The sequence below is a fragment of the Nicotiana sylvestris genome, chromosome 8 (genome assembly GCF_000393655.2).
Source record: "Nicotiana sylvestris chromosome 8, ASM39365v2, whole genome shotgun sequence".
In the NCBI taxonomy this organism is placed as follows: domain Eukaryota; kingdom Viridiplantae; phylum Streptophyta; class Magnoliopsida; order Solanales; family Solanaceae; genus Nicotiana; species Nicotiana sylvestris.
This window is the reverse complement of record NC_091064.1, coordinates 154,165,660-154,176,854: the sequence shown is the minus strand read 5'-3', so window position 1 is coordinate 154,176,854 and position 11,195 is coordinate 154,165,660.

Sequence of the window (11,195 nt, the reverse complement as noted above, 5' to 3'; positions counted from 1 at the left end):
GCTCGCGCTCCCAATACTAGAATCACCATACTGATCTATTCCCAGACTCAGAATCTCAAACGAACATCGATTGCACTGGAATGCACTTCAACCCAAATTTATGAAATTCTTTAAAAATGCTAACTTCCACAATATATGCCAAAATGCTCCCGGGTCACCCAAAACCCGATCCGGGTATACCCCTAAGTCCGAAATCATCATACGAACCTACTGGAACCTTCAAATCCCTATTTCAAGGTTGTTTACTCAAAAATCCAATCCTAATCAATTCTTCCAACTTAAAGCTTTTGAAATGAGAATTTCCTTTCCCAATCCAAATCCGACATTCCCGAATTTCGATTCCGACCTAACATACAAGTCATAATACCTAAATTGAGGCTACTCATGGCCTCAAACCATCGAAGAATGCGCTAAAGCTCAAAACGACTGGTCGGGTCGTTACATTCTCTCCCACTTAAACATATGTTCGTCCTCGAACGTGCTAAGAACTGTGTTGGAATTGTCCAAAATCACTGTTTAACACCTCGTGCACCTGCCCGTGCTAATACAACCCAGTTGAGCACACTAGCTCGATCGATTCTGAAGATACTCCCTTTTATTCAAGCAAATAAGCTTAGAGCCCAATTCCAACATCCAAAATTCTCTGCCAGGCCTGCTTCCAATATATGAACATCGTATCAATCACTACACGAGGTACCATAACATAACTGCATACCTTTGCTGAATTCTCAACATGCACCGCATCATTCACAGGACCATAATAACATTCTTTGATCGTAATAACCAACATTCCCCGAATATGACGCTCACAATGCACTTCATGATATATATAAGTCTTGTTCCAACTCTCACAATACTTCTATGACGGAAAAGATGTGTAGAAACTTATAGCCAACGGCCGAGTCAACAAATCATTGAGTCTATACTCCTGACAAGAACCGTTACCTCATACTGAACCATCCAATGATATTTGCTCTTTAATATACTTCATATAATCCGACTGTACGGATCCTAGGTCCAATAATCTCGTCTTACCTAGTACGAACTGCTCGGGCAATAAACTACCCCGGATATGACCAAAAGTCTCATATGATGCCACAACGTACCAATAGGCTACTAGATCGAACGTGATACATAAGGAAAACGAACTCTAGAAGGGACTACTCAACTCACACAACTAATGTGAACTTACCTCAGAAAATGGGAAACAAAACACATGAAAATAGATATAGGGAACTGTACTCAACATCACACTGTTGCGGCGTGCAACCCGATCCAAACAACATACCCGTGGCGGTGTACCACCTGATCCACACATAAAATTCACATAAGAAGATACATACCAAGCTAATCGCTCATTACTATAAAATACCGAATATCGGCCACAAGCACGCTAAGTGTATAATACCATCCCTGGGTAGACAGATATCGCCATAAGCTACAAAAAACAAGCACAACTGAAGTGCGATATATGATCTGAATCTCAAGAGCCATCCTGCTCACATAACACCATCGCTACGCGGAACCTCAACACATAAGAAATTTATCAAGTTGTTTGGCAACTTACACGGCACAATAAAGCATTACATGAAATAGCTGACGAAGAAATAACATCCAACGTTCGAATACTCCTCCATAAGGAGAGCTATGCTGAAACGAACACATCCGGCCTGATATAGAGCCCATATTCATATTTAAATTTATTCCAAGACCTCAAGCATATCCTGATCGTACCGAACTAGGCCAATAATCTTTCCTGGGTCCGTAATAACCCCCTTTTTCCCATAACACACAAGAACAACCATCATAACTGGAGCAATCCTCCACAGTCCAAAACCCAATAAACCGAGTACCCTCCAGGCATAAATCCCAAATTAACGATATCACCGCAATCTTTATACTTGGTTTAATTCTTCAATCAATCAAGTGACTACATGCTACACTCATATAATCTTCTCATGGGGCACGCTCCCACGACCTTCCGTAACAAATAACAAGTCTGCACATCCATACTACTGGCCACACTAATGCTGAAAAGCGATCAAGGATCCATAATCAGGATGTAAAGACTTTTTCAGAAAACACCGATCTCAGGTGACGCTTAAGACAATGCCAGCTTTCTCTAAACATTCATATCCCTTTGCTGCTCATCCGAGCTTGTGACATCCTTGTCAACACCAAACTGCAACCTTGATCTTCACTTTTAAATTCCTTACCACTCACTGTACCCAACATGCCAATATGTGATAGTAAAAGATTTTCATCATAACTCCGGAACCACTAGTAGATTACTACTTCATCATATAGAAACTTTTCACTTAACTCATTTCAGGAGAACCATAGCAACACAGAAGTGAATTCTCAAAACCATAGAATATGCAAATTTTCTAGTGGTCGTCTAAGCCACCATAGCCCTTCTGGGATCCACCTAAACATAACAGGCCATAATACTAAAATACTTCCGAATAAATTACGGCGACCGACAAGCCTCACACGTACCGTCACAAATCACTTGCATAACTTAATCACACTGAAGGAACTAATCACTACCATCATTATGCTGATTCAACCATGGCTAACTAATCTAACTTCTTCTAATTTATCCTTGTTTGCCTTAGAATAATAATAACTTTATTCCACACATAACGCACTCAACCCGCACTCATCCCGAGTGGCCTTGTAATACGAGAACATGCTGTCTCAAATCCCACGAACCACCTCATACCTTCCTTGTGCACATATTCGCATCTCAACGGGTACATCCATTATGATAATTCCTCTAAGAATACGAAGCCATTTCCTCTCATTCCCCCAAATGTTATACTGCAAGCCGAAGATATCATAGAACATTCCAAGCCTCTTTTCATAATCTGCTGCAAAAGCTCGATTCCTAACCATACTTATGGGCTCGAAATCATTAGGCACCACATATTAACTTTTGAATCCACTAGGACAGTTGTTGAGAGCCACCCACTCTAACTTGGTCCCGAATATAATCAACTCCATGAATCTTATAACACATTTACACCTTCTCAATGAAGTACCCGGCCGAATCACTTTCCTTGAAACTCACATCTATACAAGGCATATATCCTAAATCCTTCCCCAAGTCTGAACATGTGTCAATAAGGCCAACTATAGCACACCTTTAACAATTCCCTTGCTCAAATTACCTCTTATGTTCTTTTCCCTTAGCTGAAATAACCCATCAATATGCTAATAACTAAAAATCTCACAAATAGACGACCATGCAATCCAACTATAAGCGGTGGGGCTCTCCCACTTAGCTTGAAGCCACTATTACACAACTCTGGAATCCACTAAGATCCTTTCTCTTATTGACATGACCTTGCGCAATCAAACCGCCAGATCCCTCGAAATTCTTCCTTTAGCATTTCATGAACACTCTGAATCTCTATCAACATTCACATATTCGACCTCTTACCGGATAGCCAGTAAAATCCTTCGCAGAAGCTTCGCCAACCACGCGACCGTTGACCTGCTCACAGGAGATAACCCACTTAAGCCCATGCTCATCCGCTAGCTGCACATGTCCATTCACTCCTCGTGGACATCAACTAAATGTGCGACAATGTCTCCCTATCCGAATTCATGTTGTATCCTTCTTCATATCAAGCAACTCATTTATGCCACATCCAATCTTCTGCCGTATGCTGGCCAATATTTCAAATTAAGCTCGTAGACCCAATCACCGTCCACTAAAATTCCCTAATCCCTCCAAACTTTCCTCTAGGGGTGTAGTATCCGTCCACTGAATTCATATGCTGCTCTGTCACTCTCACATTTTGGTCAAACCTCCTCTTTAAGAAATTATTCAACCTCCACTTCTCACACCTGGTTTTCATAGAAATTTAACCCCCGTATGACACTTCCTGCATGTTTTTCCTCATCCTTCGTTGCCCAGCTGTTGCCATAAATCAAAATCTATCTCTGTCGCACTTGAACCAACAGATCGCTACTACTTGAAACCTTTCCGAAGATTATCCTTCTCGAGCCGTCAACATTAGAAACACCGATTCGATCTTGAACCACCGCACACCGCGATCTCTGACAACCGCTTCCCCAACATAATTTCACAATGTCCCGCCCAAAGGCGAATTGAAGGGGATCATAACACCAATGATCTTAACACATCCAATCGAGGAAGACGATACCACGTTGCAGATGAAAATTCCACCACACTTGAAAACACCAAGTCTCGCTACTTTATCAACCCCAACCTGGTCATTTATAGTCCGATTGACTTTCTTTCTCCGAAAATACAATACTGAATTGTGCACTGAGAAAATCTCCTCCCAAGTCATTCACTAACCCGACACATGGGTATGCATCCCACCATCACATCAATACTATGTGATAACCGTTCGTGAGCATCATAGCAACCTGTGAATAATCCCAAAGCTCTCAGAAGTACAACTACTGAGCTGAAATGACAAAATATCCTTCCGCAAGGCGACAACAATAGCCCAATCAACTATGCAAGGAGAACATCCCGCTCCACATTTGTAGTACCATCAAAATTCCTCAATTATAGATTTATAATAAGCGCTTCACGTCGCATAAGATTAAGTAGGAAGGAAACAAGGGCATAAGCCTCAAAGGAATCAAACCGCACGATGAGGAATCAAGAAAGGAAGTGCTCCTAACAACACTGTAGCCTCTCGAAGATAAGTACAGACGTCTCCGTACCGATCCGCAAGACTCTACTAGACTCGCTCATGACTCGTGAGACCTAAGGGAACCTAGTACTCTGATAACATGTTGTCACGACCCAAAATCCATCAAAGGCCATGATGGCGCCGGACATCCCGGTCGGGCAAGACAACATTGAGTAATTAATCAAACTCTTATTTTAACATTTTAAGAACCATAATTTCCTTTAATTTAACTAGTATAAGGTAATCATCACTAAATAAATAAATATATTTACAACTTTTAATATTAAATATCCCATAATCATCCCAGAATCCGGTGTCACAAGTGCTTGAGCAATCACTAGGAAATCAAATGAAGTACAATAACTGTCCAGAATACAGATTTGGATAGGAAGTAAATACAATACACTAAAAGAGACTATGCTGGTTGCGGGTCGCCTCGAGCGATGCAGCTCTCCTAAGTCTCCATATCATCCATGCTGCTACGCCCATTAGGCCATTATAGGTACATGTGCCTGTGCAACAAAAATGCACAACAAGTGTAGCATGAGTACAAAAAATATGTGTACTAAGTAAGTATCCCGTCTAATCTCGAAGAAGTGGAGATGAGAGGTCGACTTCGACACTTACTAGTGGTCCAATGATAATAAATCAATAATTTAATAAATCGAGGATTTTCATAAAAAAGACGGTAACTCAAATAGGATGAGGCAAGTAAACAATTCTTTCGTTTATAGGAAATTCCCAAATTCATTTTCATCATTTATACATTTATCTTAGGCCACGGAGAAACAAATATCAACATCTATGAATTTCAAGGCAAGCAATACAAGCATGTGCAAATCATGCCGAGGTCGTACGACCCAATCCAATAAATATTTAAACGGTGCACTGCCAGAGGGTCGAATGGCGCAAACCATAGATGCATCTATTTAATTTACCGAGGCGTTCGGCTCATTCCACAATAGATGAACACATTCAAATAGTCAAATCAAGAATTCATCAAGGAGAAATTATTCAGGAAAAGGCAAGCTTCTCTTTTAAAAGTCAAGAAATGATATCTAGCCTTTTAGAAATTTATTTTTACGTCCGATATATTTTAAGCATTCTTAAGTTGACAACAAGGTTGCAAATATTACAAGTAAAACATGTTTTTGGGCCCTAGAATACCCGGACATAAGCATAATAGTAGCTACGCACGGACTCTCGTCACCTCGTGCGTACGTAGCTCCCACAAATAGGAACACATATCCAAGTAATTCACCTATGAGGACAATTCCCTCTTGCAAGGTTAGGGAGACTCATCTCGCTCTGAAGCCCACTTTTCGGTCCAAGATTATGCTCAAAACCTCAATTCGGTGCAGAACAATCCAAAACTAATGGAATAGTGTATAAACTAAATACATGTTCAAAAATTCATATTCCAACTATTATGGTGATTACCCATCCCTAAATGTAAGATTCCTAAAATTTACCCCGACCCCTTGCCCGGATTCCAAAAATTTTCAAAGAAAGTTGTTTCCCATAACCTTATGAAGTCAAATGTATGATTTTTACCAAATTCCATAACCATTTTCGTGGTCAAATCTCATTTTTATACAAAACCTAGGTTTTCATCTAAACCCTTGATTTCACCAATTTTTACATGTTAATATATCCATAATCTATGTATTTAACTCAAGATAAGTAGGGATAGCTTACCTTGGCATTGATGTTGAAAAACCCCACTTGAAGCCCTCCAAAATCGTCCAAACAAGAGTAAAATGGAAGAGAATGGGCCAAACCCCGCTTTAAAGAAACCTTACTACCGCCAGCATTTTTGCACCTGCGGTGCATGTGCCGCTTCAGCGGTCCCAGGCTCAAGTCCAAAATCCGCTTCTACGGTCTCCTCAGTGCAGATGCGCACCCGCATCTGCGGGAAAATCTCTGCACCCGCGGTCACTGCCCTTTTTTGCCGAAACCGTACATACGACCATTCCCTCGCTTCTGCAATCACTCACCTGCGGTCAAACTTGCGCAAGTGCGATTAGACCAGAACTGGTGCATTTCAGCCATTCCTTATGTTCCATTTTTGATCCGTTGACCACCCAGATTCCACCCGAGGCCCCCAAGACCCCGTCTAATCACACCAACCAACACTATAACATAACACAGACCTGCTCGAGGCCTTAAATCACATCAAATAACGCCAAAATCATGAATGGCAACTCAATTCAAGCTTTATGAACCTTAGAACTTCAAACTTCTACATTCGATGACGAAACCTATCAAATCTCGTCCGATTGAACTTAAATTTTGCACAAAGTCATATTTGACATTTGGACCTACTCCAACTTCCGAAATCGGATTCCCACCCTGATAAGAAAAAGTCCACTTCCGGTCAAACTCTTCAAAAACCTTCAAATTTCTATCTTTTGCCAAATGTCTCCAAAATGACCTACGGACCTCCAAATCCACTTCCGATCGCGCTCCCAATACCAGAATCATCATACGGAGCTATTCCCAGACTTGAAATCCCAAATTTATGAAATTCTTCCAAAAATAGTAACTTCCACAATAGGCGCCAAAACGCTCCCTGGTCACCCAATACCCTATCCGGGCATACGCCCAAGTCCGAAATGATCATACAAACTTGCTAGAACTATCAAATCCCTATTTCGAGGTCGTTTACTCAAATATCCAATCCTAATCAAGTATTATGCTTAAGTTTGAGTAGTCTAGGACCCAAAAGCTATTATTATGCTTAAGTCCGGGTAATCTAGGACCCAAAAGCATGCTATACTTGCGATATTTGTAACCTTATTGTCAATTTAAATTGCTTAAATCATACTGAAATTGGTAAATGAATTTCTAAAAGGTTAAACTTCGTTTTCTTTACCAGTAAAAAGGGGATTTACATTTCCTTGGATAATTACTCCTTGATGAATTCTTGATTGACTGTTTGATTGTGTTTTCCTTTTGTGGAACGAGCCGAACGTCTCGGCAGATTAAATAGATGCATCTATGGTTCGCGTCGTTCGACCCTCCGGTAGTGCACAATTTAAATATTATATTGGATCGGGCCGTACGACCTCGGCATGATTTGTGCATGACTTAGTTGATTGTTTTGGAATTATTGATAATTGATGTGGCCTCCTTGGACGGAGATATAGATTGTTAAAAGATGAAAATAAATTTGAAAATCTCCTATTAACAAAAAAATTATTTACCTGCTTCAGGTTATTGAGTTTACAGTCGTCTTATAAAATCCATGATTAATCATATTATCGGTATATTATTGTTGGCCATAGTAAGTGTCGGAGTCAACCTCTCGTCACAACCTTTGTGAGATTAGACTGGATACTTACTGGGTATGCATTGTTTTCATACTCATACTACACTTGCTGTACATGCACATGTATGACTAGTGGCCTAGTGGGCGCAGCGACGCGGTTGATACGAGGACTTAGATGAGCTGCAACTTAGGTTACGATTCGCAGACAGCAGAGTCTCCTTCAGAGTATTTGTATTTTCTTTCCTATCCAAATTTGTATTCTGGACAGCTGCTGCATTTTATTTTATTTCTTAGTAATTGCTCATGCACTTGTGACACTGGGTTCTGAGATGATTATGAGATATTCAGTATTGAAATTGGAAAACATTATTATTTATTCTATAAAGTTCACCTTTTACTAGTTAAATTGAAGGAAATTTATGATTCCAAAAATGTTAAAATGAGAATTTAAATAACTATTTAGTGTTGGATTGCCTGACTGTGGTGTCCGGCGCCATCACGATCTTTAACGGATTTTGGATCGTGACACGAGTGTGGAAAAATTATGCTGTCATGTCAAAATTGTCACACCAGAAATAGTAATGGAGATAGAGCGTCGTAAAAAAAATATTTTTACTTGAGATAGTAATGGATATTTTTACGATTGCGGGTAAAAAAAATATTCCAACAAGTATTAGAGTGCCACTAAATGTATTTGGTCTTATTTTTCTCATTAGGTATCGATCAGTGTACCAGAGCTCGAGCATGACAGATACCCCAGGACCATCGCATTTGAGAGCTTGTTTGAAGAGACTTTTTATATTTTGAGTCTGTTTTCATGTTTTCTTTTACTTTCTTGTATTGTCTAGTAGTTTTGAGTCTTTTAGGTGGTGTAAGAGTTTGTCAAATCTTTTTTCATCACACTTCCCATTTGTATTTGAAAGCAAAAAATAGTTATAAATGAAAAATCCAAAAAGATGTTGTTTTAGTTTATTTTTTTCCATTACTTTTCCGGAACTTCGCTTGGTCTGATTCATGTGGAACATGATACTAGGCAACCTACATAGGGTTCAATCAAATCATTTTAAAATTTTATAAAAAAGAGATAAAATTGTGGGGTGTGAAAAATGAGAGAAAACTGCGGGATGAAAGAAAAGTGATTATTAGAAAGAAAAGAGAGGAAGGAAAATGAGAAAGCTAAGAAGTACTAGAAAAGAAATTAAAGAGAAGATTGAGATGAACAAAATTGGAGTGATTCCAAATGACCTTGTGACCCTTGAATTCATTCTACAACCGTTAATTATTGCTAGGTGCAATGCACGCAATGTGATATTTCTATTTGAGAAATGCCCTAACGCTAACATATTGCCTTTGTTTTGCTCCTCTTTAGTACTTTCTTTGTTATCATAAAATAAAGTGGTTAATTTGTGGCATTTTGGCAAGTCATCCATTCAATACAAGGTCAAAGAGCAAGGTATCCATGACTAGCAAAGACTTGGACACATGTGTTATTGATTCGTCTAAGGAGACTGTTGAATCAGAATCTAAGTTGAAAGAAGAGGTCCTAAGATTGAAATGAAAGATAACCGAAATATACTAAGCCTTGATTATTAGGCATCCTCCACCATTATTTCCCCCTTAACTTCACTGAATGCCTCGTCACCATTTCGCCACTGTCACAAATACAGATTCCCACTGCTGCTGATATCTCCCCACAAACATTTCACACTCCACCCCCCAAAACCACCTCATATCCCGCTCCTTTGACCACTTATGTTTTTGTAGCTCCTCTACCAGCTATTCTTCCTCGATCCTCTAGCGAGACTGTGTTCAAAGTCCCTGATGCCCAACACTATGCTCCAGAACCAATCTTCAAGGTCTCAAATCCATGCTCTTACGATCCTCATTTTAAGCCTCCCGGTGAAACTGCAAAGCCTACTAAGAAAGAAGAGCGATATGAGATATCCAGAAAGCTGAAAGGTATAGAACAATCCTTAAAGAACATGCAAGGGGTGGGAAATAACATGACTTACAATAACTTATGTGTTTTCGGATATTCATCTCCCTGCTGGGTTTAAAATGCCAAAGCCTAACTTATATGATGGGCGTGGAGATCCAGTAGACCATCTGAGGGGTTATTGTTGTGAAATAAGAAGTGTTTACGGGAAAGATAAATTTTTGATGGCGTATTTTAGTGAGAGTTTGAGTGGGGAAGCCTTGGAGTGGTATACTCGTCAAGACGTCAAGATTTTGTTCGGCACTATCAGTACAATGTAGATATTATCCCAGACCACTCCTCCCTATCTCAGATGGAAAAGAAACTCAATGAAAGTTTTAGGGAGTTTTGGTTCAGATGAAACGAACAAGTTGCTCGGGTCAGTTCTCCGATTGATAGAAAAGATGTTGCTAAGGCCCACCAATGACAGGATCCAGTGGGCATTCCTGCTAAATGTTTTTAGCCTCAATACCGACCCCATGAATATCCTCGTACTCCAGATAATCCTCACCAATGTTACTTTCCTCCATAAAATCCCCAAAGTCATACCGCACCTTCCTAGTACTCTATCCAGAATGCACCAATGTATGCTCCTCACCCATGAAACCCGCAACGGCTTGCACTGCCTCCACAAATGTCTTACCCACCTCTACAAGCATATCTACCACCTACCCAAAAGAGGTTCCAACTAAGGCCGGAGTACAAAATGAGAAGGCAACAACAAAGAGAAAAGTCTTTCACTCCTATTGGAGAACCATATGCCAGTCTATTTCAAAGGCTGAGGCAATTGGACATGTTGAAGTCGATTCAGATAAAGATGCCGAACCCCCTTCCAAAGAATTTTGAATTTTCTCAAAGGTGAGCATATTGTTCTAATACCTAGGGGCACATCCTAGAAAAGTGTTGGCATCTAAAAAGAGTAGTCCAGAAGCTTATTGATGCAGGTGACATAATCGTGCAAAATCCAAATGCAGCAGATACTAGCCAAAGTCCATTGCTTATTCATAATGAGATGCATATGGTGGGCATTATTTGTGTGGAAAAGGAATATAAGAACTCTTCTGAATCCCTTAGATAGACACTTACCATAGAGTGTTTTGCGCTATCTGTCTGGGTTCTAGAGGTTGATCTTAAGACCGAGTTGGAAAAAGGGACCCAAAAGCTAATTGCTAAGGTCAATGTGATGGAGACTTGTGGAGGTTCTGGTAATATTGATGTCTTGACCCTAACGCCGAACCCGGTCGTGATGGCACCTCTCATGAAGACAAGG